The sequence below is a fragment of the Tursiops truncatus genome, chromosome 2 (assembly GCF_011762595.2).
Source record: "Tursiops truncatus isolate mTurTru1 chromosome 2, mTurTru1.mat.Y, whole genome shotgun sequence".
Lineage (NCBI taxonomy): Eukaryota > Metazoa > Chordata > Mammalia > Artiodactyla > Delphinidae > Tursiops > Tursiops truncatus.
In genome coordinates, this window is record NC_047035.1 from 88,402,720 (window position 1) to 88,429,710 (window position 26,991).

A 26,991-nucleotide genomic window follows, 5' to 3' on the forward strand; every position below is an offset into this window, starting at 1 on the left:
TTGGAGCATTTAATCCATTCACATTTAAGGTAATTACCGATATGTATGTTCCTATTACCATTTTCTTAATTGTTGTGAGTTTGTTTTTGTAGGTCCTTTTCTTCTCTTGTGTTTCCCACTTAGAGTAGTTCCTTTAGCATTTGTTGTAGAGCTGGTTTGGTGGTGCTGAATTCTCAGCTTTTGCTTGTCTGCAAAGCTTTTGATTTCTCTGTCGAATCTGAATGAGATCTTTGCCGGTAGAGTACTCTTGGTTGTAGGTTCTTCCCTTTCATCACTTGAAATATATTGTGCCACTCTCTTCTGGCTTGTAGAGTTTTTGCTGAGAAATCAGCTGTTCCCTTGTATGTTATTTGTCATTTTTCCCTTGTTGCTTTCAATAATTTTTCTTTGTCCTTAATTTTTGTCAGTTTGATTACTATGTGTCTCGGCATGTTTCTCCTTGGGTTTATCCTGCCTGGGACTCTCTTCACTTCCTGGACTTGGGTGGCTATTTCCTTTCCCATGTTAGTGAAGTGTTCGACTATAATCTCTTCAAATATTTTCTCGGGTCCTTTCTCTCTCTTCTTCTTCTTCTGGGACCCCTATAATGTGAATGTTGTTGTGTTTAATATTGTCCCAGAGGTCTCTTAGGCTATCTTCATTTCTTTTCATTTTTTTTTCTTTATTCTGTTCTGTGGCAATGAATTCCACCTTTCTGTCTTCCAGGTCACTTATCCGTTCTTCTGCTTCAGTTATTCTGCTATTGATTCCTTCTGGTGTATTTTTCATTTCAGTTATTGTATTGTTCATCTCTGTTTATTCTTTAATTCTTCTAGATGTTTGTTCTTTAATTCTTCTAGGTCTTTGCTAAACATTTCTTGCATCTTCTCCATCTTTGCCCTCATTCTTTTTCCAAGGTCCTGGATCATCTTCACTATCATTATTCTGAATTCTCTTTCTGGAAGGTTGCCTGTCTCCATCTCATTTAGTTGATTTTCTGGGGTTTTATCTTGTTCCTTCATCTGGTACAAAGTCCTCTGCCTCTTCATGTTGTCTGTCTTTCTGTGAATGTGGTTTCCCTTCCACAGGCTCCATAACTGTAGTTCTTCTTGCTTCTGCTTTCTGCCCTGTGGTGGATGAGGCTATCTAAGAGGATTGTGCAAGCTTCCTAATGGGCGGGACTGGTGGTGGGTAGAGCTGGGTGTTGCTCCAGTGGGCAGAGTTCAGTAAAACTTTAATCTGCTTGTCTGATGATGTGTGGGGCTGGTTTCCCTCCATGTTGGTTGCTTGGCCTGAGGCAACCCAGCACTGGAGCCTACCTGGCTCTTTGGTGGGGCTAATGGCCAATTCTGGGAAGGCTCACGCCAAAGACTATTTCCAGAACTTCTGCTGCCAGTGTCATTGTTCCCATGGTTCGCCCCAGCCACCCCTGCCTCTGCAGGAGATCCTCTAACACTAGCAGGTTGGTCTCGTTCAGTCTCTTATGGGGTCACTGCCCCTTCTCCTGCATCCTGATTGCACACTACTTTGTGTGTGCCCTCCAAGAGTGGAGTCTTTTTTCCCCCAGTCCTGTCAAAGTCCTGCAATCAAATCACACTAGGCTTCAAAGTCTGATTCTCTACGAATTCCTCCTCCCGTTGCCAGACCCCCAGGTTGGGAAGCCTGACATGGAGCTCAGAACCTTCACTCCAGTGGGTGTACTTCTGTGGTATAAATGTTCTCCAGTTTGTGAGTCAACCACCCAGCAGTTACGGGATTTGATTTGATTGTGATTGCGCCCCTCCTACCATCTCATTATGGCTTCTCCTTTGTCTTTGGACGTGGAGCATCTTTTTTGGTGAGTTCCAGTGTCTTCTTATCGATGATTGTTCAGCAGTTAGTTGTTATTCCAGTGTGCTTGCAAGAGGGAGTGAGCGCACATCCTTCTACTCCACCATTTTGAACCAATCTCCACTGGTGGGTTCTTAATTAGCAATGTGAATGGTAATGTTAAAAGTCCTGAATCAGGATTGAAATTCTTACCCCCCACACGTACAGGTGTAAGAACCTGGGGAGGCTGTCTGCACACAGCACCCTTAGGGCTTCCAACTTGACGCATCAACATTCTGGTGTCCAGCCACTGTTTTAGGATTTCTGGGCACCCAATGCTGACTCTAAGGGTTCCATAATCCAGCCTCTGTCTGCCTTTAGTGAGACCCACATTTCCAGGATCCTACAGAGCAGGGTCTGTGTGACTGTTTTGTGGCTTCTCTAACAAATGACCACAAGCTGGGTGGTTTAAAACAATAGGAATTCATCCTCCCCCAGTCCTGGAGTTTAGACATATGAGATCAAGGTGTTGTAGGACTGAAGTCCCTCCAGAGGCTCCAGGATAGGGTTCTCCCTGCCTTTTCCAGCTTCTGGGGGCTCCAGGCGTCCCCAGGCTTGTGGCGGTATCCCTCCCATCTCTACCTCTGTCTTCATGTGGCATCTCCTGTGTCTGGGTCTCTCCTCTTTTGTCTTTTACAAAGACACTGTCATTGGATTGGGGGCCACTCTAACCCAAGATGACCTCCCGTGAGACCCTTAACTACATGTAAGGAGACCCTTTTCCCAGATATGGCCCTGCTCACGTGTTCTGGGGAGACACATCTTTTGGGGCCACCATTCAACTCACTATCTCTGTATAAAATAACCCTCATTTTAGGAGTTTACCAAGGTCTCATATAGGTTGGTACAGACAACAGCCATGTGGGTGGGGGTCTGGTGATGATGAGGACCCTAGAGTCACCTGGAAAGGATCAAAGCCTGGCTTCATCAGAAAGTGAGCTCTTCCACCATGAGGCCCGTGGAAACAACCACTCCACTCTGTCCGTGGAAAGCGACCCAGTGTCAAGTCCTGAAGTAGTTACCTTGCAAAGCTGGCCCTTCTGGGATTTCACAATCAATAGCATGATGTAACCAATAACTATAGGCTTGGAGGAATCACTTTCTGGTACGTGGTGACAGCACTGTCAGTTTAGGCGTAGCAAGCCTAGAATAGGAATGTTTGAAGGAGAAGAGTTTGAGAGATTGTGAAGCTTGGTTTTCAAGGAAACTGAACTGGTTTTTCAAGTTTGTCAAAGAAACTTCTCTCTTAAACTGAAGGCAGGGCTGGGAGAGCTGAACTTCAGGGATCTTTTAAATGGGATGCTCTGAGGCACCATCACCTGAGTGGTGGTCTCAATGTGAGCTGGGGTTTGCGAAAAGTGTGATGAGATTAAGCCTGACTTTCTGTGACAGCTGGGGAGGGGTTTATAAAGCACCTTGGCATTTAGAGCCAAGGTTTGTTGCTGGAACAAAGAGGCTCCCCAAAATGGGCCAAAGCTGAAGATGACTCTGTCCCTTTCTTGTTAGAGTCCAGAGCAGGTGGGTGTCAGAGCCCAGGCCGTGTCCCCCTTGTTTCTCCTCCCTGCTTCCAGGTGAGGGTTCTAACCAGCAGCGTGGGGTGATGACGAGGACATCATGCCCTCCATCCTAGGATGCAGGCTGGTCAAGCCCCTCACCACCTCCACCCCTTCCCCTTGGTAACACGAGACACTGGGTCCCAGCTGCAAGGAGTGGGAAGGCTGGGGGGTGCAGGGTGGCCGTGAACAGGAAAGAGGGAAATGGGTCCTGATGGGCAGCTGAGCGGCACTCCTGTGAGGGTCGCCCAGACGCTAGCGTACAGACTCTGGGTCCTGTGAAGCTTCGATGTTTTGTGGTTCTGGAAATCCTATAGGAGACGGTCCGCAGCAGGTGAAGCTAATGCTGTCAGTGGAGGTGGTGAAGCAAAAGATTGGCAGTTCAGACTAAAGGTGCCGATGTACATTCAGGACAAAACCATCTCGTGTGAATGTAGTTCAGGCACGTTTAACATGAATGCAATCATGTTAATGCCTAACATCTTCTATCTTGTGCCTCCCCTCAGGGACCCCCTCCTCAGTTTCTGAGGCTCCTGTAACTCATGTACAGGGGAATGGAGAGTGGGCTCTTTCCTGTCTGAGCCCTGAGTTACCCTGTGTGTGAGTCTGCTCGGGACTGCTGTAATAAATACCGCAGACAGGGCAGCTTAAACGACAGACATCTCCCAGTCCTGGATGCTGTCTGAGATCAAGGTGTTTCTTCTGAGGCTTCTCTCCTTGGCATGTCGACAGCCATCTTCTCCCCCTGTCCTCACATGGTCTCCCTCTGTGCCTATCTGTGTCCCAATCTCCTCTTGTAGGACATCTGTTCTATTGGATCAGGATCCACCCTAGTGACCACATTTTTACCTTGATCGCCTCTTTGAAAACCCCGTCTCCAAATACAGACACATCCTGGGGTCCTGGGGGTTAGGGATTCAACATGTGAATTTGTGGGGGACATGGCTGAGCCCACACCATCCTGCTTAGGAACCAATATGTGCCTCGGTCCCTCCTTCCCTCAAGTCCCACGGGGATCATGCGATGGCTCAGGGAGAGTGTGTGCAGTGTTTGTGTCCCAGCTGGGGAACCCTTCTCTGCTCTCTTTGATCAGGCAGTGACAGTGTGTTGCTAGTCCCATCCCGAGGTGAGCAGTTCTGGGGTTTTTTGCCATGTTGTCTGGCCTGCTGAGATGTTCATTGTCAGGGAACCCAGGAGCCAGCAGCCTAGTGGGGATGCCGGGGAATCTCAGGACCATGATGGACGCCTCTCCCACCAAGCACCCCAGCAAAAGTGGGGAAAACTTTGTGGGGGTGTGCAGGTGGGAGAGAGTCAAAGTCTCGTTTATGCTTCAGAAAGACCACTCTTTGGGGTGGGATGTGAGATGCACTTGGGGACAGGGAGTGATGTCAGGACCTAATGGAGGGATCGGGCTTGGGCCAGGGCTGTGGGTGTAGAGGTGAAATAGTGTGGGGACTGGCCACAGACTCTGGAGGAGGAGCTGACAGTCACTGGGGCACAAGGAGAGTGAGAGCCTGGGAGGCCCCAGTGTTACCGAACCAAACTTGGGTCTGCTTGCCTGAGTGCAGTAAAGCCAATCTACTGACACCGGTTTGGTGAAGGAAAGTAGAGCTTTAAGTGTAAAAGTGCCAATACAAGGAGGACAGGTGGCTTGTGCTCTAAAAGCCCGAACTCCCTGAGGGATTTCAGCAAACCATTTTAAAGGCCAGTTTAGGGAGGGGGCGGTCACAGGGTATGTGATCAGCTGGTGCACAATTCTCTGGTTGATGGTGAGGTAACAGGCAGTGAACATTGTAAATTCTTAGGCACCAGAAGCTCTGGGGTTACCTGTTCATGATCATCAAGTAGTTAATTTCTTCCACTTGGTGGTGGTTTTAGCATCTGTAAAAGAACTCAGGAAGTGTGCATTAGATACTATTATCCAGGTACTTCAGACAGGAGCTACAGTAGAGGATATGGGGGAGGGGTCTGTCCTGGGAAGGCCCCATAGGGTCCTGCTTGGTTACACCTGGTGCCTGGGCTCAGCAACCTGGGAAGGTAGGGCTGCTCCTGGGTGTGGAGAGCTGCAGGATCACAGTCCTCTGAGGGGCCAGTTAGCCCCCAAGGTGAGACGGGAATGCAGTGGATGGACAGAGGCATCTGGCCTGGGAGAGAGGTCCAGGCTGGAAATGTCACTGGAATCATTGCAGGGAGGGAGAGGAAAGGCCAATGGGGGCAGGTAAGTCACAGCAGACTACGTGCAGGTGACTGCGGTCCTGTTGGAAGCAACTCAGAGCCAGAAAGGAGTGGCTATCAGGGTCTCAGCTTCATTCTCTCGTTCCTTTGTAAAACCACTGTGTCAGAGTTTGAGACAGCACCAGGGGACTTCTTGGCCAGTGCTGCCATGGCTTCACCAAAGGGCCCAGGGGGAACACAGAACCACAGCACGCCCCGCCCATGTCCGCACTGGGAATGAATCCCATCGGGTCACCGTGGCTCACAGACTTCAGGGAACCTTTGCCCTCAGGACTGGTCCTCCTCCTTCCTCTCACTTGCTGGTCAGAGGCCCAGAGATCCCCAACCTGGCTCCATCCCCAGGGCCTGGATTCTGGGACAGCTTAGGGGTAAGCAAAACCCTTATGCTCCTTTATCTGCCTAGGGGTGATAATGTCTTAAAATCTGCAATTGACTGATTATGAAGGACTGAGTGTTTCCAGCAGGTATGGGTGGAAAGATGGGGTGTGAAGTTCCCCTGGCCAGTCAGCATCCTCCCAGGAAGCCCAGATCCAGGATTACGAGGACAGAGGCTCTCCCCTTGATTACTTGTAACTTCCCACTCTCACAGCAAGTAGCCTGGCTCCCAGCATCTGCCATTATATCTATGCATTGCTCCTTTCTAGGTTACATGTACAGAAGTTTCAGAATTGTTAGCTACTACACCCTGGAAAGAACTTCATAGAGTAAAGCCCACTGTTTACATACGGTCCATTTTGCCTTTAGTCTACAGATTCCATTCATTTCCAAACGTAACTTAGGTCATCACCGTTTACCCCATCCCCTACAGTGAGTTTTTTCCCATATATTTCTAATACAGTTAGATTCTGTCACATTATGTATTCCATCCTGCAACACTCCTACATTCTAAATAACTAAATTTGCATAGATTATATGATTGACCCCTTGGGCTATACACATCTATGGGCTTAGACAAATGCATAGTGACGGGTATCCATCCTAGAGTATCCCATGGAATACTTCAAACGCCCCACCCCATGATCTGCTTATCATCTATGTACCTTTGCCTTTCGTAGAATGTCATCAGTGGGATCATACTGTGTGCAGCCTCCTTAGACTGGATTCTTTCACTTAGCAGTATATACTGAAGATTTATCCATGTCTTTCCATAGGTTGATGGTGCATTCCTTTCTACTGCTGAGTAGTATTCCATTGCACGTGTATGGGAGGAAAAACAATTTTCCCTCTACTTTTCTAGGTTCTTGGTTGAGACCCCCCTGCCCCCAATAATAAAAGACAGGTTACCAGGAGAAAAACAGAAGTTTAATAACATGTATACCCCCTGCATACAAGGGAGATACCAAGGAAAACTGAGTCACTCCCTGAAATGACCAAAGCCATCACCTTAAATACCATCTTCAGCTAAAAACAGAATGATGTTGGGAAGGGGGAAGCCAGTTATGGATCATGCATAGCACAGTAAACAAGGGTATGATTGTTAGCACATTTAAGTCAGGACTTCTTCACTGATAACAGTTACTTGAGATTTCATCATCCTTCTATTTCTGGTGCAAAGAGGGACATAGCCTTATAAATGGAGACTTCTCTATTGTAAATGTCCTTCAGAAAGGGGCAATCTCTACTTAGTTTTCTGAGTTTCCTTTTTCTTTTCTTTCTTTTCTTTTTTTTTAAAGCAGACTGAAATAATCCTTATGCCAGAGAGGCATATTTTGGGGTGGCGTATTCTACTCACCTTGACATGGATGTACCCCAGTTTGCTTATGCATTCATCTATTGAAAGACATTCTGATTTCCTCAAGTTTTTAGCCATTATGAGTAGAGCTGCTGTGCATAATTGCATCTTTGTTTGCATTTGGACATAGATTTTCAAAGCAGTTGCCTAAATACTGGAAGCACGATTGTTGGATCCCAAGGTGAGACTTGTTTAGCTTTGGAAAGAAGTGACAAACTGTCTTATGAAGTGGCTGTACATGCATCCCACTAGTAAGCAGGGAGAGTTCCTGTTGTTCCTCATCCTCTAGCAATTGGTCTTGTCATTATTTTCAGTTTGGCTGTCCTGATTTTGGAGAGGCAGCAGTGATTGGTGGTGTGAAGTGAGATCTTAATTCCCTGCCCAGGAATTGACCTGGGTAGCCTGGATGAAAACTAGGAATGCTAGCCACCACACCCCCTGGCTGTTGCCCCCAGTGAAAAATGCTTTTCATACAGAGACAAAACTGTAAAAACAGGTACAAAGTTTATTATTAGAGACATAGCACAACAACAGGTGGGAGAGCACACAGAGAAACAGTTTGTTTAGTTAAGACAAAAGCAAGGCAGAGGGGCTTCCCTGGTCGCGCAGTGGTTGAGAGTCTGCCTGCCGATGCAGGGGACACGGGTTCGTGCCCCATTCCGGGAAGATCCCACATGCCACGGAGTGGCTGGGCCCGTGAGCCATGGCCGCTGAGCCTGCGCGTCTGGAGCCTGTGCTCCGCAACGGGAGAGGCCACAACAGTGAGAGGCCCTCATACCGCAAAGAAAAAAAAAAAAAAAAAAGCAAGGCAGAGACGCACACCCGGAGGGAAAGGGTGTGGGCATCCCCCCAATGAGGAGGAGCACAGTAAAGAGGTGGTTAAGTCACTTATAGAGGACAGTTCTCCCGGGTCTCTGTTTACCTCTGGCCAAATTATCTGGTTTCTTTTTCCACACCTGCCCTGCCCTAGGACCCTGCCCAACATGCGTGTGCAACTTTTTTCCAAGATGGATTACAGCCCAGAGACCTATGGGACAGCCTTATCATCACCTATTATGGGGTGGTGCTCCTTCCTTTTTGACCTCCAAGGTGCCTTTCTGCACATGTGCAATGTCTCCCTGGCCCCAAGGATGGGAAATGTATGACCTCTTGATCTTTTAACAGGGTTTAGTGCCACTCTGTCCTTAGCATAAAAATGTCCAATGTCCAGTTATTTACCCTGTTTCTGTTGCTGGTTTTTATATCGAGGTGCAGATCTCGAAATATAGACAGAAGTCCAGTTATAAACATGTAGTCCTGGAGCCCGCTTGTCTCTTGCTTCGGGAAGTGTAAACAGGGGGCTGGTAATGAATGTCCAGCCTGGAGCCCATCTTCTTCTCACCCCAGGAACTGTGAACAGGAGGCCAGTTTTAAATGTCTAACCTGGAGCCCATCTATCTCCTGCCTTAGTCCTAATAGGTGTGCTGTGATATCTCATGATTTTAATTTTTAATTCCCTAACGGTGTATGATGTTGACCATGTTTTTGTATGACTTTTACTATCTGTATATCTTTTTTGGCTGGCTGGCTGTTCAGATCCTAACCCATTTTTTATGGGGTTGTTTTAGACGTCTTTGTCTATTTTGAGTCCAAATCCTTTACCAGATACAAGTTGTGCAAATATTTTTCTCCCAGTTTGTGGCTTGTCTTTTGATTTTCTGAATAAGTTCTTTGAGAGTAGAAATTTTTAATTTCATAAAGTCCATAAGATTACTTTTTTCTTATGTGGATTGACTTTTTGTGTTGTGTGTTAAAACTCAAAGCTCATGATCTCCAGACCAAACCCAAGGTCATGTAGATTTTCTAGGTTTATCTCTGTAATTTTTACAGTTTCCCATTTTAAATGTCTGTTAATAAACTGGAGTGAGTTTGGCATAAGTTTTAAAGTTTGTGTCTACAGTCATTTCATTTCATACAGTTCCCTGTTAATTATTCCTTAACTATTTTGGAGAAGTCATGGGATACTTGACTGTATTTCAGTCTGAACTTCCACAGTTTAGTGGATGCAGCGGAAGTGTCCTCAGGGGGAGGGGCATCCACTGAACTGGGAGGTGGCTTGGTCTGCACGTTCCCGTTGGCTGGCAGGGAACGTGAGCCCGCCTCCCTGAGCCTCTGCGGAACGCGCAGTCAAGCCTGCGGACTTGGCTCCGTGCGGAGCTGACGGGAGCCCCGTCTAATCAGGACTCGCTGGGGCTTTGGCTTCTGGAACACACGTGGCTGAGTCCATGCTGACGGCTGGGCTCCGGGACAAGCTGGGGTCGAGTCCACAGTAACGGAAGCCGGGTCTCCTCAGGACCTGCTGGCCCTTCAGCTTTGGGACATCGTGGGGTCCATTTCTCTCTGACAGGAGCCTGGTCTCCTCAGGACCTGCCGGGAGGTGATGGCACTGAGGGAAAAGGTGAGGAAAAGTGGGGAGAAGGTTCCTGTGTGTGGCTGACCGCTGAGGGTGTCTGTCTTCAGAGGACCCAGGAGGGGAAGGGCTTGATGTGGAAAACTGGGTTTTTGGCCACTTTTGTGTGTGGTGTAGACAGAATGCAGTGTTGTTCTTTGGCGTGTGGCGTCTGGTTTTCCCAGCACCATTTATTGAGGGAACTGTCCTTTCCCTGGCGTATGTTCTTGGCTCCCTTCTTGTGAATTAACTGACCACATGCCTATAGGTTTATTCCTGGGCTCTCTGCTCTGTTCCTATGGTCTGTGTGCCTGTTTTTGTGCCAATTCCACACTTTTTTGGGACTGTAGCTTCGTAATGAAGTATGAAGTCGGAGCGAGATGCCTCCAGCCCGTTCTCCTTCCTCAGGGTCACTTTGGCTCTTCTGGGTCCTTTGTGGCTCCACACAAATGTTAAGATTGTTTGTTTTGTTTCTATGAAATGTCATGGAAATTTTGGTAGTGGTTGCATGTATGTGTACATTGCTCTGGGTAGCATGGACATTTGCACAATATTTTCACCCATGCGCACGGGATATCTTTCTATTGATTTGTGTCTGTTCAGTTTCTTTCATCAATGTCTTAGTTTTCAGTGTGCAGGTCTTTCAAGTTCTTGGTTAAATTTTTTCCTAGTTTTTGGGGGGATGAAATTATAAATGGAATTGTTTTCTTAATTCCTCTTTCTGATAGTTCATCATTAGTGTATAGAATCACAAATGATCCTGCAGTTTTACTGAGTTCATTGTTTTAGTTCTGACCATTTCTTTGGTGGTTTTATGTGGAAACCTAGAATTCACAAATCCCACTGTTTTCCACTACATCCAGGACATCCACAGCTCCCAGGACCTAGTGGCTCCTAATATTATCTTCCCACGGTGCCTCTTAATACCATGTGGACAAAGTGATTAGCATCACTGCTTTGGTTGAATTTGGTCTGGGTAAGTCTTGGCCTCTCTAGCAATGTTTGATGTCATCTCTGATTTTCTGGCATGTTACTGACATACTTGTATTGAAAAGTATTTTCTAGTAAATTTCAAATGTTTAAACTTTAAATAGCAGTACAAAGTTTTCTACGTTCGCACCAAATACTGCAGTGTGTTTTAGCCAAAACAGGGCCAGTCTCCCAGGGAACCAGGACATAACTTCAAAATGAGGGATAATTATGGTTTCCACATTATAATTCTATTCACAGGACCACTTCAGCTTTCACCAGCTGCCCCAACTTTGTGGAAAGGTCTTTTTCCATTCTAATCCAGGTTTCATTTTCTGGAACCATCCCTGGGGCTTTCCCTCATTTTAAAAACCTGCATGGGTTTTAAGTGTACAAGATGAGTATGATCTGGGTGGCTTTTTCTTTCACTTAGGATGTTTTCAGTGTTTATCCATGTTGTAACATGTATCATTTTTTTCATTGTGATTGAAAACACATAACATTTATCGTTGAAGTCATTTTAAGTATACACGTCTATAGCATTAAATACATTTGCATCGTTGTAAAAACATCCTCACCATCCATCTCCTGAACTTTTTCATTCTCCCTGAGTGAAACTGTAATCAGTAAATATTTATTCCCCTCAACCCCTGGCAAACTTATTCTGCTTTTTGTCTTTGACTTATCTGGATACCTCATACTAGTGGAATCATAGAATGTTTGTCCTTTTGTGTCTGGCTTGTTTCACTTAGCATAATGACTTCAAGGTTCATCCACGTTGCAACCTGTGTGAGAATTACCTTAGTTTTAAAGGTTGAATCATATTCCATTCTGTATATACTACACTGTACTTATGCATTCATCTGTTGAAGGACACTTGTGTTGCTTCCACATTTTGGCTATTGTGAATAATGTTGCTATGAATATGGGGGTACAGATATCTGTTCCAGTCCTTGCTTTCTAATATTTGGGGTGTATACCATGGAGTGGAATTGAGGGATCATACGTTAATTCCATGTTTAAGTTTTTGAGGAGCCGCCGTACTGTTTTCCACAGCGGCTGCACAATTTTACTTTATTCCTTTATATGACAGAATAATGCGGCTTATGGATCTACCTTATTTTGCTTATCCATTCACCCACTGGTGGACATTTTAGTTGTTTCTACCTTGGGCTATTGTGAACAGTGCTGCTATGAATATTGGTGTACAAGTTTTTATTTGAACACCTGTTATCAGTTCTTTGGGTATATATCTAGGAGTGGAGTTGTTGAAACATACGATAATTACATTTTTATATTTTTGAGAAAATGCCAAAATTTTGTACACATACATTGCACCATTTTACATTTCCGTAAGTAAAGTTTAAGGGTCCCCATTTCCCTACATTGTTGCCAACATTTGTTACTTTTATTTATTTTTAATATAACCATTCTAGTGTGTGTGAAGGGGTATCACATTGTGGTTTTAATTTGCATTTCCATCATGACCACTGATGTTTGACATCTTTTCGTGTGCTTTTTGACCATTTGTATGCCTTGTCTGGAGAACAGTCCATGCAAGTCCTTTGTGCATTTCAAATATTGGGTTGCTCTTTTACTGAGTGGTAAAAGTTCTTGATATATTCTGGATAAAGACTCTTATCAGATATATAATGTGCCTAAATTTTTTTCCATTCTGTGGGCTGTCTTTTTACTTTCTGGATAGCCTCTTTTGATGTACAAAGGTTTGTAATTTTGAGGAACTCCTTATTGTTTTTTTCTTTCATTGCTTGTGCTTTAGTGTCAGATCTAAAAAACTATTGCTAAATGCAAGGTCTGAATCCCTTGGTTTATTCCAGAGTACCGTCATCCCTCGGTATCCACTGGGTGAGGGTTTAGGTCTGGCGTTTGAGTCAGGTCAGGGTTTAAGGGTCAGGGGTCAGGGTTTGAGAGTCAGAGTAGAGGGAAGAGGGATCTGGGGTTAGGGTGTTAGGGTTAGAGGTTAGGGTTCCTTAGGGTTAGGGTTAGGTTTAAGCATAACTGGCCCCCATTGCCCTTCCTTTCTCCTCTCTGAGGTCTCCAAGGTAGATAGGATTTGCCCAGGGTCACACATGAGTCAGGGAGTTGAGCTGGACCACTGCTTTTCTACCCCCTCCCCCCAGTCCTGGGCTCTGAGAGAAGAATGAAATGTCTGTACTGTCTCTGAGTGTTTCAAATTGAACTCGTTGTCAGTCAAGAGTTGTGGAGGGTGTAAGCAGTCATGCATGGTTTCCTCCTGCCCTCCCATATGGGAAAGGTGGTGCTGGCCCTACTCTGCCTGGGCAGCCTCCATTCCGGCATAGTGCCCAGACAGGAGGGCACTCAGTGGACATGTGTGGATAAATGCAGGACTGGGTATAGCAACCTGCCAGCCCCCTGCCTACTTGAGGGCTGGTGGGGCCCTCCTGGGACTGCAGGCATCCTTTGTCCCATCTGAGTGGGTGTCAATAGACCATCAAGTCTCAGGCAGGACAGTCCTTGACCTCTGACCATTCAGACAGGCATCTGTGGTCCTCTAGCTCAGTTCAGCCTGGGCCCTGTCAAGACCACACGGACAATTAGTGAGCTGACCATGCTGCTGAGCAATGGAACACTTACCTGGGCACGGTAGACATTCCTTTGAGATGTTTCAACTACCGTCATCCATGTGGTTGAGAAAAGGGCCTCCCCTTCACAGGCTTCACAGCCTCATAGCCTGCCCAGAGAGGTAATAACTCTGTAAATATTTGAGTGTGTCACTTACACAACAACCATACAGCAGACCATGGCCCTGCAATCCTTTGTCCTTTTAGTTGTTAGAAATTTTGCCATTCATATTCATTAAGAATCAAAGTTATGGGAGTAACTGGGCCTCCCAATGGGAGGTTCACACTGAGATTGCATTGTCTTGGAGAGCCATATGCATCCATGTGGCCCCTGGAAAGCCTGCCAATTATGGGTTCCATGGCATGAAATAATGCTTGAGCCTCCCATTACTTCATTGCACAAGAGTTTCCTTACCACCCTAGCATTTGGTTTCTTCCCTTAGTAAAGGAGACAGAGAACCTGGAAAAGGAGCAGTATTGTTTTTCAGGGATGGGTAATTAATATGGCCAGGGAGATGCCATAACTCAAGCGTTCCCACCTCTCAGGGGCAGGAATGAGGGCTGTGTGTCTTCTCAGGGCACATGGGCTGTTCTGGGCCAGCCTCTGAGAGGTGAGGACCTGATGCCCAAGGCAGGAGACTTGAGTTTACCAACAACAATGATCCTGCCTTTTCAGCAAGTGAAAGAACTCTTTGCAGTCTTGGGAGGACAGTAAGAGCACTGGATGAGTAGCTGCAGCCCCTGACCCTAAGTGAACCCCTTTCTGCCTTTTGTGTCAGATTCTGTTCTGTGCAGTAAGCTGTCATTGACATAGAATCTGCTGCTTTCTCCCAGCCAGCATCTGTTCTCATGCCCAAGTCTAGTGCCTCAGTTTTCCTATGGGAATTACATCTCACCTGCTTCCAGTCCAAATAGTTCCAGAAGGATGAGCCCATGTTCCACCCAGCTCAAAGATGGGTTTACAACCCACATCTAGCCAGTCCCATTTTCCATCTTCTGGTGATGGGTCAAGGATGAGAATGAAACCCAAGCCAGGCCAAAGGTATTCAAAACCATGACTTTTCTTCCAACCCAAGAAGAGGAGAAACTTTTTCTCAGAAAAGGATGGTGACTGGTTGTCAACCTAGAATTGCTGTTGGCCCAAGGGCAGTGAGAGAGACTGTACCTGTGAATGGGGTCCCCCACAGACACTGAGCAGGACAAAGGTTTGGAGAGAAACAAGGTCACACTGAGAGAGTGTGAGATACTGGACCTGCCAGGTCCAACCCATTCTTAAACTTGCCACTTGCAAGTATTACTTTATTTCTACCCTTACAATAAATACTAATTTATTTTACTTCAGTAAGTGTGTCCAGTTGCTGGGAATAAAAAAAGTCCTAGTTGACACATCCGAATCAATAATCCCTGATGCATCCTCAGGTGTCCTCACTGGGTAGGCATGGCTGGCGGAGATGACACTGGCTGGGGTCATATACTAGGGGAGCTGCCAAACAGCTCTTTCCCTGTTCCTTCCCTGTCCTGAGAGATGGAAACCCTGGAACAGTGATAGGATAACCAGTAGGGGAAGAGGTTCCTCAGTGGTTAATTAGTCTTTTTGTATTTTCCTTAATTTAGGGTCCATTTTGGTAATGTGTTTTTACAAAGAAATCACCCATTTCCTCTAGATTTCCAGTTTGTTACAATAGGTTTCTCTTATTTGACTTTTAATTTTTCCAGTCTAATTTTCTACAGAATCATCACAACTAATGAACAAATATTGATACTTTCTTATTAACTGAAGTCCCTACTCATGTTCCCTTTGTTATACCTTTCCTTGTTCCAGGGTCTCAAAGGACATGGGGTCATCATGTCTGTTTAGTCTCTTCTGGGCATGGACAGTTGCTCAGACTCTCCTTGTTTCCATGACCTTGACAGTGTAGAGGAGGATTGGTCAGGTATTGTGTAAACTGCCCTGCACTGGGATTTGCTTGGTGTTTTTGTTGTAATTAGACTTGGCTTTGAAAAAGCAGATCACAGAGGTAAAGTGCTTCCTCTTCACTATATATCAAGAGAATAGGCTCTTAAGAGAACTTCTCACTTACATTCTTAACTTTGGTCACCAGGCTGAGGTAGTGTTTGTGAAGTTTTCACACAGTGAAGTTAATTTTTTCCCATGTTCATCCTGTGTGTCTTATTTAGGAGGAAGTCATAATGCAGAAGCCACACTTGAGGACAGAGTAGTTAGCTTCACATCCTTGATGGACAGCTGAGTATATGAATCGTTTAGAGGCTTTCTGCATAGGAGATTTCTATTTAACATCATTCATCAAAAACTATGTAACTTATTTTTACCAGTTTGGACACATGAATAATTATTGTAAACTTTTGGGTATAATCCAGCACTACATTATTAGACTGCTTAGTTCATTCTTGCTTTGGCTGTTGAGTGCTTTCTCCACTTGCTCCTGTTTTCATTTTACATAATTTTTCTTTTGTGGGTTTTTTAAATTTTTGGTACTTCTTTACTTTCTGATATTTTAAGATTATCCTGCTTCATATATTTACTGTCTCCGTCCTAGCATCAGCCCTTTCTTCAAAGAGCCCTTGTTCCTTTTATTAGAGGATGGTGTTAAAAACTTACATGTGGGAGCTAAATATGCTCCGCTGACAGTGCATAGAAATATATGCATGTATCCCAGCCTATGCATATACACACAATTATAAAGATTTCCGTGTGGAACTATGTGTATCTCTATTAGGCTAAAGATAGTTTATACTGATGTCTCCTACCTGATCTGTTATGACAGATATTGTAACCTTCTCCCTTTGTTTGTCTGTGACTTCCCACTCCAGTGGTAAGAAACCTGGCTTCCACCATTTGTCATTAAATTCAGTGCTTGTTCCATTCGATTACTGATATAGTAGTTTCAGTACTATTAGTTACCACTCTCCATGGGAAAGAACTTACAGAGTCCACTGTGTATGTACGGCATATTTTGCCTTTGGCCTACAGAGTCCGCTCATTTCCAAAGTTGACTTAGGTCAGCCCATTTTGTCCCACCACCAACAGTGAGTTTTTTTCATACCTTTCTAAATCAGTCAGATTGTTTGTTACATTCTGTATGCCAGTCTTTGACACTCCCATATCCTAAGTAACTAAACTTGAATAGATTATAATTTACTTGTTGGGTTGTAAAAAATCTGTGGGTGTAGACAAATGCATAGTGACAGGTATTCACCACTAAAGTATCATATGGACCTTTTCAACCACATATTCCATAAACTGTTTACCATGTCTGTTTTGCCTTTTCTAGAATGTCATGTAAATGAGGTCATACAGTGTGTAGCTCTTCAGACTGGGTTCTTTCACTTAGCAATATAAGTGTTAGATTCATCTTTTTTTTTTTTTGCTCAGGTTGATGATTCATTCCTTTGTATCTCTGAATACTATTGCATTGCATGTATATGAGAGGAAAAATAATTTTCCCTCTACCCTTCTATGTTCTTCATTGAGATTCCTGTTGTAATGAAAGGGAGATGAACTGGAGAAAAACAATCAGAAGTTTCATATATACCATGCATACGTCCTGTATACTTGAAAGATACCCAGGAAAACTTAGTCTGGCCCAAGCCATTACCTTAAAGGCTACCTTCAGCTAAGAATAGAAGAATGATGTTAGGGAATGGAGGAAGCCATTTAAGGGAGGTTATTAGGCAAAGTACAGTAAACAAGGGTATGGTTGTTACGCAGATTTACATCCAGACCTATTTCACTGACAAGCTTTTTTTTTTAATATTTTTTATTTGGCTGTGCCGGGTGTTAGTTGCAGCATGTGGGATCTATTTCCCTGACCAGGGATTGAAACCAAGCCCCTGCATTGGGAGTGTGGAGTCTTAACCACTGGACCACCAGGGAAGTCCCGACAAGTTTTCCTTGATATTTAGTCATCATTCAGTTCCTGGTCCAGAGAGGGACATACCCTTACTAATGGAGATATCCTTAATAAATGTAAGTTTACCTCATAAAAGGGCATTTTCTACTTGGTTTTCACAGATTCTCCTGGGTCTACTGTTTTTTAAATTAATCAGTCCAAAATAATCCTTCTGTCAAATGGGCATATTTTGGGGTGGTGTATTCTGCTCCCCTTGACATGTATGTGCCCTAATTTGCTTACGAATTCATCTGCAGAAGGACATCCTGATATCTTTAAGCTTTTAGCCATTATGTATAGAGCTGCTGTGCATTACTTGATGCTAGTTTTTGTTTGAACACAGGTTTTCAAAGCGGTTGTCTAAATACAAGAGGTACTTGGATCCTAAGGTGAGACTATTTAGATTTGGAAAAAACTGCCAAACCGTCTTCCAAAGTTCGTTGTACATGAATTCTACCAGCATCTTGAGTATATTCTTGTATGCTTATTTAGTATCTGTTTATCTTCTTTGGACAGGTGTGTGTTTCATTCTTTATCAAATTTTACTGGCATTGTTTGGTATAATTTGAGTACACACCCTTTATCAGATATGTGTTTTGGAAATACTTTCTTCCAGTTTGTGGTTTGTCTTTTGGTTTTCTGAATAAGTTCTTTCAAAGAGTCGAAATTTTTAATTTTATAAGGTCCACATTATCAATTATTTATCTTTTGTTGAGAGACGTTTGGTGTTGTGTGTTTAAAATGCATCACCAGACCCAAGGTCATGTAGATTTTCTTCCTTTTTTAAAAAAAATTATTTATTTATTTTATTGTTGGTTGCATTGGGTCTTCGTTGCTGCACGCGGGTTTTCACTAGTTGTGGCGAGCGGGGGCTACTTGTCGTTGCCGTGCGCGGGCTTCTCATTGCGGTTTCTTCTCTAGTTGTGGAGCATGGGCTCTAGCTGCGCGGGCTTCAGCAGTTGTGGCATGTGGGCTCAGTAGTTGTGCATGGACTCTAGAGCGCAGGCTCTGTAGTTGTGGTGCGCAGGCTTAGTTGCTCTGCGGCATGTGGGATCTTCCCGAACCAGGGCTCGAACCTATGTCACCTGCATTGGCAGGCAGATTCTTAACCAGTGCACCACCAGGGAAGAGTCCTAGATTTTCTTTTTTCTTCTAGAATTTTTATAGTTTGGTAATTTAAACTTGTCTATGGGCACTTTTGAGTGAATTTCGGTTTACATTGTAAAGTTTGTGCCTACATTCATTTCATTACATATGGTTTCTAATTAATTGTTCCTTAACCATGTTTTGAGAAGATACAGTGAGATACACTGCTCCATTTCAGTTTGGATTTCCAAACTTAGTATATACAGCAGAACAGCATTCCAGGTGAGGCCTCTGATTTTGTGTGTGGTGCTCCCAGCACTTCTCTGACGTCCCACAGGGGGCGCCTAACCCACCTGTCTGACCCTGGGGACACAGGTGCATCTGGCCCACAGACTTCGCTCTGTGACAAGCAGACAGGAGTTTGTCTCCTGTCAGGGCTTAGGTTTCTGGATCATGGGGCAGTGTCTACACTGACTGGAGCTGGCTTTTCTCAGGACCCACTGGTGAGGAGATGCCATGAGAGGAAGAAATGAGAAAGTGTGGAGAATCTTCCTGTACAGCTGACTGCTGGGTGGGTAGGGTGCATCTTCAGAGACTTAGGAGAGAAAGGGTTTAATGTGGAATACTGTGCGCTTTTAGTTTTATGTGCAGCGTAGATAGTGACCAGTGTCGTTCCTTGGAGCCTGGTGTCTAGTTTTCCTGGCACTGTTTGTTGATGGTTTTGGGTAGAATAAATATTTTAATAATAGTCATTTTTCTGAGGCATGAGTATGGAATGTTGTTTTCTATTGTGTCTTCAATTTCTTTATCAATGCTTTATACTTTTCTGAGTATAGGTCTTTCATGTCCTTGGTTAAATTTATTCCTAAATGGTTTGTTCTTTTTGATGGAGTTGTAACTGGGATTGTTTTCTTAATTTTTCTTTCTGATGATTCGTTTTAAGTGTATAGAAACAAAACTGAATTGTGCTTATTGATTCCATATTTTGCAACTTTACTGAATTTATTTTTTTAATATTTTTTTGAAATAATGTGAAAAATTGTAATGCTAAAATCTAATTGTTTCTACTGCATCCCAGGTAATCCTCAGGACCCAAGACATGGTAGTTACTAATATACTCCTCTCACAGTGACTTTTTTAAAAAACTTTTTTTTTTCTTTTCTTTTTGCGGTATACGGGCCTTTCACTGTCGTGGCCTCTCCCGTTGCGGAGCACAGGCTCCGGAAGCACAGGCTCAGCGGCCATGGCTCATGGGCCCAGCCGCTCCGCGGCATGTGAGATCCTCCCGGACCGGGGCACGACCTCGTGTCCCCTGAATCGGCAGGCGGACTCTCAACCACTACGCCACCAGGGAAGCCCTAAAAAGCTTTTTTATTTGACTTATTTTTGGCTGTGTTGGGTCTTAGTTGCTGCGCACGGGCTTTCTCTAGTTGTGGGGAGTGGGGGCTACTCTTCATTGCAGTACGTGGGCTTCTTATTGCAGTGGCTTCTCTTGTTGTGGAGCACAGGCTGTAGGCGCGCGGGCTCAGTAGTTGTGGTGCATGGGTTCTAGAGCACAGGCTCAGTAGTTGTGGCCCATGGGCTTAGTGCTCCGCCGCATGTAGGATCTTCCCGGACCAGGAGTTGAACCCGTGTTCCTGCATTAGCAGACGGATTCTTAACCACTGTGCCACCAGGGAAGTCCTTCTCACTGTGCCTCTTAATACCATGTGGACTCCTACAAAGGAAATAACAATCACAACTTTGGTTGAACTTTGTCTGGGTAAGTCTTGGCCTCTATAACAAAGTTTGATGGCTGTCTTATCTGATTTTCTGGCATGGTACTGACATGGTTGTATTGAAAAATAATTTACTTTCCAGTAATTTAAAATGTACAGAAAAGTTTCAATGATGGCAAAAGTACTCACATTTGCCACTTCACACAAAATGCTCAGTGTGTTTTACGCAAAACAGGGATACTGTCCTGAGGAATCAACACATAACCCCTAAATGAGGAAATCATGATGTCTACATTGTAATTTAATACACAGGCCCACTTCAACTTTCACCTGTTGTCCCAACTGTACGAAAATGTCTTTTTCCATCCGGCTCCAGTTTTCTTTTTCTGGAAACATTACTGAGTTTTTCCCTCATTTGGACAACCTTGATGGATTTAAAGCAGACAAGATTAGTATGGGATCTGGGTGGCATTTTCTGTATGGCTTGTTTCACTAAGGATTTTATTTTATTTTTTTAAAGATGTTGGGGGTAGGAGTTAATTAATTAATTAATTAATTTTTGCTGTGTTGGGTCTTCGTTTCTGTGCGAGGGCTTTCTCTAGTTGTGGCAAGCGGGGGCCACTCTTCATTGCGGTGCGTGGGCCTCTCAATATCACGGCCTCTCTTGTTGCGGAACACAGGCTCCAGATGCGCAGGCTCAGTAGTTGTGGCTCACGGGCCTAGTTGCTCCACGGCATATGGGATCCTCCCAGACCAGGGCTCAAACCCGTGTCCCCTGCATTAGCAGGCAGATTCTCAACGACTGCACCACCAGGGAAGCCCACTAAGGATGTTTTTAATGTACATTTATGTTTTAAGAAATATCAGCACTACACTTTTTTTTTCATTGTCATTAAAAATACAAAACATGACATTTACCATTTAATTCATTTTACATATACACTTTTGTGGTATTGACTACCTTCCTATAGTTGCACAAACAAGTTAACTAACATGTACCTCCTGTGTGCATGGGAGATACCCAGGAAATTGAGTAACACCCTGAAATGGCCCAAGACATCACCTTAAATACCATCTTCATCTCAAAGGAAAAAAAAGGACGGGTATGGTTGTTTCTGTCTACATTCATTTGATTGCATATGGTTTCCAATTGATTGTCCTATAACTAGTTTTGGAGAAGTCATGGGATAGTTGGCTTCCTTTCAGTTTGAATTTCCAAATTTAGTGGAATCTGCAGGCGTGGTACAAGGTTTACAAACTTGATATTGGATCAGGACATCCCATGGTGTAATTGGTATTATTGGTTTGTTCAACAATGAAAGTTCTGTGTGATATGAGTTAAGACTGGAGTAATCCTGGTTAGTTTCTACCTGCTATACATTTGTCCCAGGATGAAAGGACAAGAAACACAAGGCCTACTTTATAAAAGTGCCTTCAAACTAATTGATGGTATAATCTCCACCTAATTTTTTAAAAATTTATTTCATTGAAGTATAGTTGACTTACAATGTTGTGTTAATTTCTGCCATACAACAAAGTGATTCGGATATATACACACACACACACACACACACACACACACACATACTGTTTATTACATATATATATGGTTTACTACAGGGTATTGAATATAGTTTCCTGTGCTGTACAGTAAGACCTTGTTGTTTATCCATCCTATATATAATAGTTTCCATCTGCTAATCCCAAACTCCCAATCCATCCCTCCCCCGTCTTCCCCTTGGCAACCACAAGTCTGTTTTCTATATCTGTGAGTCGGTTTCTGTTTTATAGATTCATTTGTGTCTCATTTTATATTTCACATATAAGTGATATCATATGGTATTTGTCGTTCTCTGTCTGACTTCACTTAGTATGATAATTGCTAGGTCCATCCATGTAGATGCAAATGTCATTATTTCACTATGTTTTTTGTTTTTTTGTTTTTTTTTTCGGTACGCGGGCCTCTCACTGTTGTGGCCTCTCCCGTTGCGGAGCACAGGCTCCGGACGCGCAGGCTCAGCGGCCATGGCTCACAGGCTCCGCGGCATGTGGGATCTTCCTGGACCGGGGCACGAACCCGCGTCCCCTGCATCAGCAGGCGGACTCTCAACCACTGCGCCACCAGGAAAGCCCCTTCACTCTGTTTTATGGCTGAGTAATAGCCCATTGTATATACTTATCACATCTTCTTTATCCATTCATCTGTTGATGGACATTCAGGTTGCTTTCATGTCTTGGCTATTGTGAATAGTGGTGCTATGAACATAGTGGTGCATGTATCTTTTCGAATTATAGTTTTGTATGGATATGTGCCCAGGAGTGGGATTGCTGGTTAATATGGAAATTCTATTTTTATTTTATTTATATTTTTATAAATTTATTTATTTTATTATTTACTTTTATTTTTGGCTGTGTTGGGTCTTTGTTGCTGTGTGCGGGCTTTCTCTGGTTACGGCGAGCAGGGGCTACTCTTCATTGCGGTGTGTGGGCTTCCCACTGTGGTGGCTTCTCTTGATGGGAGCACGGGCTCTAGGCGCGCGGGCTTCAGTAGTTGTGGCATGCGGGCTCAGTAGTTGTGGCTTGCGGGCTCTATAGTGCAGGCTCAGTAGTTGTTGCGCACGGGCTTAGTTACTCCAAGGCATGTGGGATCTTCCCGGGCCAGGGCTCGAACCCATGTCCCTTGCATTGGCAGGCGGATTCTTAACCACTGCACCACCAGGGAAGCCCCGGCAACTCTATGTTTAGTTTTTTGAGGAACCTCCATACTGTTTTTCATAGTGGCTGCACCAATTTACATTCTGACCAACAGAGTAGGAGGGTTTCCTTTTCTCCACACTTTCTTAGGGACATAAATTCAGGGACATAAATTCAGCATTTATTTGTAGACTTTTTATTGATCGCCATTCTGACCACTATGAAATGATAGCTCACTGTAGTTTTGAGTTGCATTGTTCTAATAATTAGTGACATGGAGCATCTTTTCATGTGCGTATTGGCCATCTGTATGTCTTCTTTGGCGAAATGTCTATTTAGACCTTCTGCCTACTTTTTGATTTTTTTTTGAGTTTTATGAGCTGTTTGTATATTTTAGAAATTAGGCCCGTGTTGGTCACATCATCTGCAAATATTTTCTCCCAAACAATTAGCACAGGTGCTGGGACAGCTGGATACCCATACACAGAAGAATAAAGTTGGACCCTTACCTCCCCGCCATCCCATATACAAAATCAACACAAAATGGATCAAAGGCCTAGATGTAAGAATCAAAATTGTAGAACTCATAAAAGAAAACATGAGAGTAAATCTGCATGACCTTGGATTTGGCTGTGATTTCTTAGATCTGCTACCAAAAGCACAAGCAGCAAAAGATAAAATAGATGAATTGAACTTCGTCAAAATGAAAAACCATTGTGTATAAAAGGAGCAAGGAATAAGATAATCCACCATCCAAAATGGCACAAGATGTTTGCAAACCATGTGTCTGATAAAGGACTGTAGCCCACCAGCCACGCCTCCAGTGGTCCAGTGGAGTGTCTGTGTGGCCCCTCCCATCCTAGGTGATCAGGAGATTTCAGACCCTGCAGCACCCAAGGGCCGGACACTGGTCATCCTCAGCAGCCTCAAGGAGTGAGTGCTGGATTGTTTTGAGCCCATATTCCCTCCCATTACTGCCCTCAAAGGCTGAAGGCTTCAGCATGCCTCCAGAAGGACACAGAGTATTTGCAAGTCTTTGAGAACCAAGAGAAGAGTCTTCACTTTTCTGAAAAGGTAATCTTATTATTTCACAGCATGAACATTTTCAGTCTGGCTCCCTGGGGTGCCCTCTCACCTTCTTTATTTCTCTGAAAGTGGACATGGTGGTTTGCCTGTCCCCAATCCCCACACCAGGTGACAAGGCCAGTGGGGCCAGCTCCTGGTTGTCCTTAGCTTCGATGGAGATTAACCCAGACTCTCAGCCTGAGATTGAATGTGGACGCCCTTGCTTCTCCCCATCACCAATTCTCATCTCCTGCCCTGTCTCTTTTCCTCTTGCTTTTCAGAATCAGATTTACCTGAGGGTCACCACTCACAGTTCCCTCAGAATCCAGAGATTTCTCCTCGAAAGAAAGGTTCTGGAAAAATCAGAGGGATAAATAAAGAATGCAGCTGATTCCAGCCTTGTGCTGATGCCCAAGAGGGTGATGAGAGCAAGTGTTTTCATTAGAATTTTAAATCCTCCAAGTAATAGATCATTGGAGGGGCATCCTGTGTCTTCCTGCTCATTATAATAATGTCATTCCTGAATTTTAATGTGGCAAATAATTTATATTATAAATATGCCAAGAGGGAGATCCATTTAAAAAATGTTAGAGGTGGGCTTCCCTGGTGGCTCAGTGGTTGAGAGTCCGCCTGCCAATGCAGGGGACACGGGTTCGTGCCCCGGTCCGGGAGGATCCCATATGCCACGGAGTGGCTGGGCCCGTGAGCCATGGCCGCTGAGCCTGCACGTAACTCCAAGGGTTTTACAACAAACAAAGACACAGAACCTTGTGTCCAGACACTGGCTGAGCGATTCCTACCATGAGCCGCAGTCCCCTGGAGGGCGGAGTGGCCACGACCCTCCTCCTGCAGGTCAGCCTACTTAGGCACATCCCACGTGGGACCACTGCATCGTAGAATCTTAGAGTGGCCAATGACAGGTAGCTGGCTAGAGATGCAGACAAGAGAAAACTGCCCAGCGGCCTGGGACAACCCCGGGGTGAGGCCTTAGTAAGGGCCAGTGTCATGTCATTAGTTAGGGCCAGCATCAGGGCCGAAGTTAAGACCATTGTCAGGGCATTAGTGAGGGGTATAATTAGGGTGTTAGGTAAAGAGTCAGGTCATTAGTTACAGACAGTGGCAGGGCCTCAGGTAGAGACTTCATCAAGGTCTTAGTTAAGAAGATCATCAGAGCTTCACCGATGTAAGGGACAGCGTCAGGACGTTAGCTAGGGCCAGCCACCAGGCCTTAGTTAGGGGTAGTGTCAGGACCTCAGAGAAAACTTGAGGGGCTTAGTATAAGCCAGTTCAGGCCGTTAGTTAGAGACACATCAGAGACTTTCTTGGGGACATATTCAGGGCCTTAGTAATGGTCAGGATCGGGGCGTTATTTAGTGACAGTAAATGCTATGAGGGACAGCTTCAGGGCCGTAGTTAGAGACAGTATCAGGGCCTCAGTTAGAGATAACTTAGGGCCTTAGTAAGAGAGAGTTCAGGCTGTTAGTTAGGGACATCTTGAGAGACTTTCTTAGGGACATATTCAGGGCCTTAGTTATGGACAGGATCAGGGCGATAGTGTCGGATATCTCAGTCTATTAGGGTCACCATCAGGGACTTAGTTAGAAATAGTTCAGGCTGTTCCTTAGGTATATTCTCATGGACTTAAATAACTCCAGAATCAGAGCTGTAGGTAGGGCCAGTGTCAGGATATTATTGTGGGATATCTGCAGCCATAAGGGACATTGTCAGGGTATTAGTTAGGGAAAGAGGTAGGCCATTATTGTACAGTGTCAGGGCCTCAAGTAGAAACAGTGTCAAGGCCTTAGTTAGGAAGAGCATCAGGGCCTTAGTTAGGGACAGTGTCAGGACCTCAGAGAAAACTTGAAGGCCTTAGTAAGAGACAGTTCAGGCTGTTAGTTAGAGACACCTCACAGACTTTTTTAGGGACATATTTAGGACCTTAGTAATGGACAGGATCAGGACATTATTTAGTGACCACTTAGGCTCTGAGGGATAGCATTAGGGCCTAAGTTAGGGAGAGCATCAGGGTCTTAGGGACAGGGTTAGGGACTATGTAAGTTATAGTTCAGACCATTAGCTTGAGACAGTGTCAGGGTCTTTGTTAGGGAGAATGTCAAGGCTTCAGTTAGAGATAATCTGCGGGCCTTAATTAGACACACTTCAGGCTGTTACTTAGGGACATCTTCAGAGCCTCAGTTAGAGAAAGCATCAGGGTGTTAGTTAGGGAAGGAGTCAAGCCAGTATTATAGACAGTGTCAGTGCCTCAGATAGAGAATGCATCAGGGCCTTAGGGACAGGGTCAGAGACTTACTTAGGGGCATATTCAGGGCCTTAGTTATAGACAGCATCAGGGCATTATTGAGAGATATATGAGGCTATTAGGGACAGCATCATGGTGTTAGGGAAAGAGTTGGGGCATTATTACAGACAGTGTTAGTGCCTTAGGTAGAGACATCATCAGTGAGGGCATCTAAGGCTATTAGGGACATCATCAAGGCCTTACACTGGGTCAGCATCAGGGCTGTTCTGTCGACCAGTGTCAGGGCATTAATGAGGGACAAAATTAGGGTGTTAGTTAGGGAATGAATCAGGTCATTAGTTACAGGCAGTTTTAGGGCCTCAGGTAGAATCAGCATCAAGGCCTTAGTTAGGAAGAGCATCAGGGCCTCAATTAGGTTCAGCATCAGGACGTTAGTTAGGGCCAGCAACAGGGCCTTAGTTAGGGACAGTGTTGTCAGAACCTCAGAAATAACTTGAGGGCCTTAGTAAGAGACAGCTCAGGCCGTTAGTTAGGGACACTTCAGAGACTTTCTTAGGGACATATTCAGGGCTTTACTAATGGACAGGATCAGGGTGTTATTTAGTGACAGACTAACCTATGAGGGAAAGCGTCAGGGCCCAAGTTAGGGAGAGTGTCAAGGTCTTAGGGACAGGGTTTGGGTCTTCATAAGTTATAGCTCAGGCCATTAGCTTGGGATGGCATCAGGGGCTTGGCTAGGGAGGATGTCAAGGCTTCAGTTAGAGATAACTTAAGGGACTTAATTAGACACAGTTCAGGCTGTTACTTAGGGACATTTTCAGGGCCTTAGGACTAGTGTCAGGGCATTAGTTGGGGACAAAGTTAGGTTGTTAGTTAGGGAAAGAGTCAG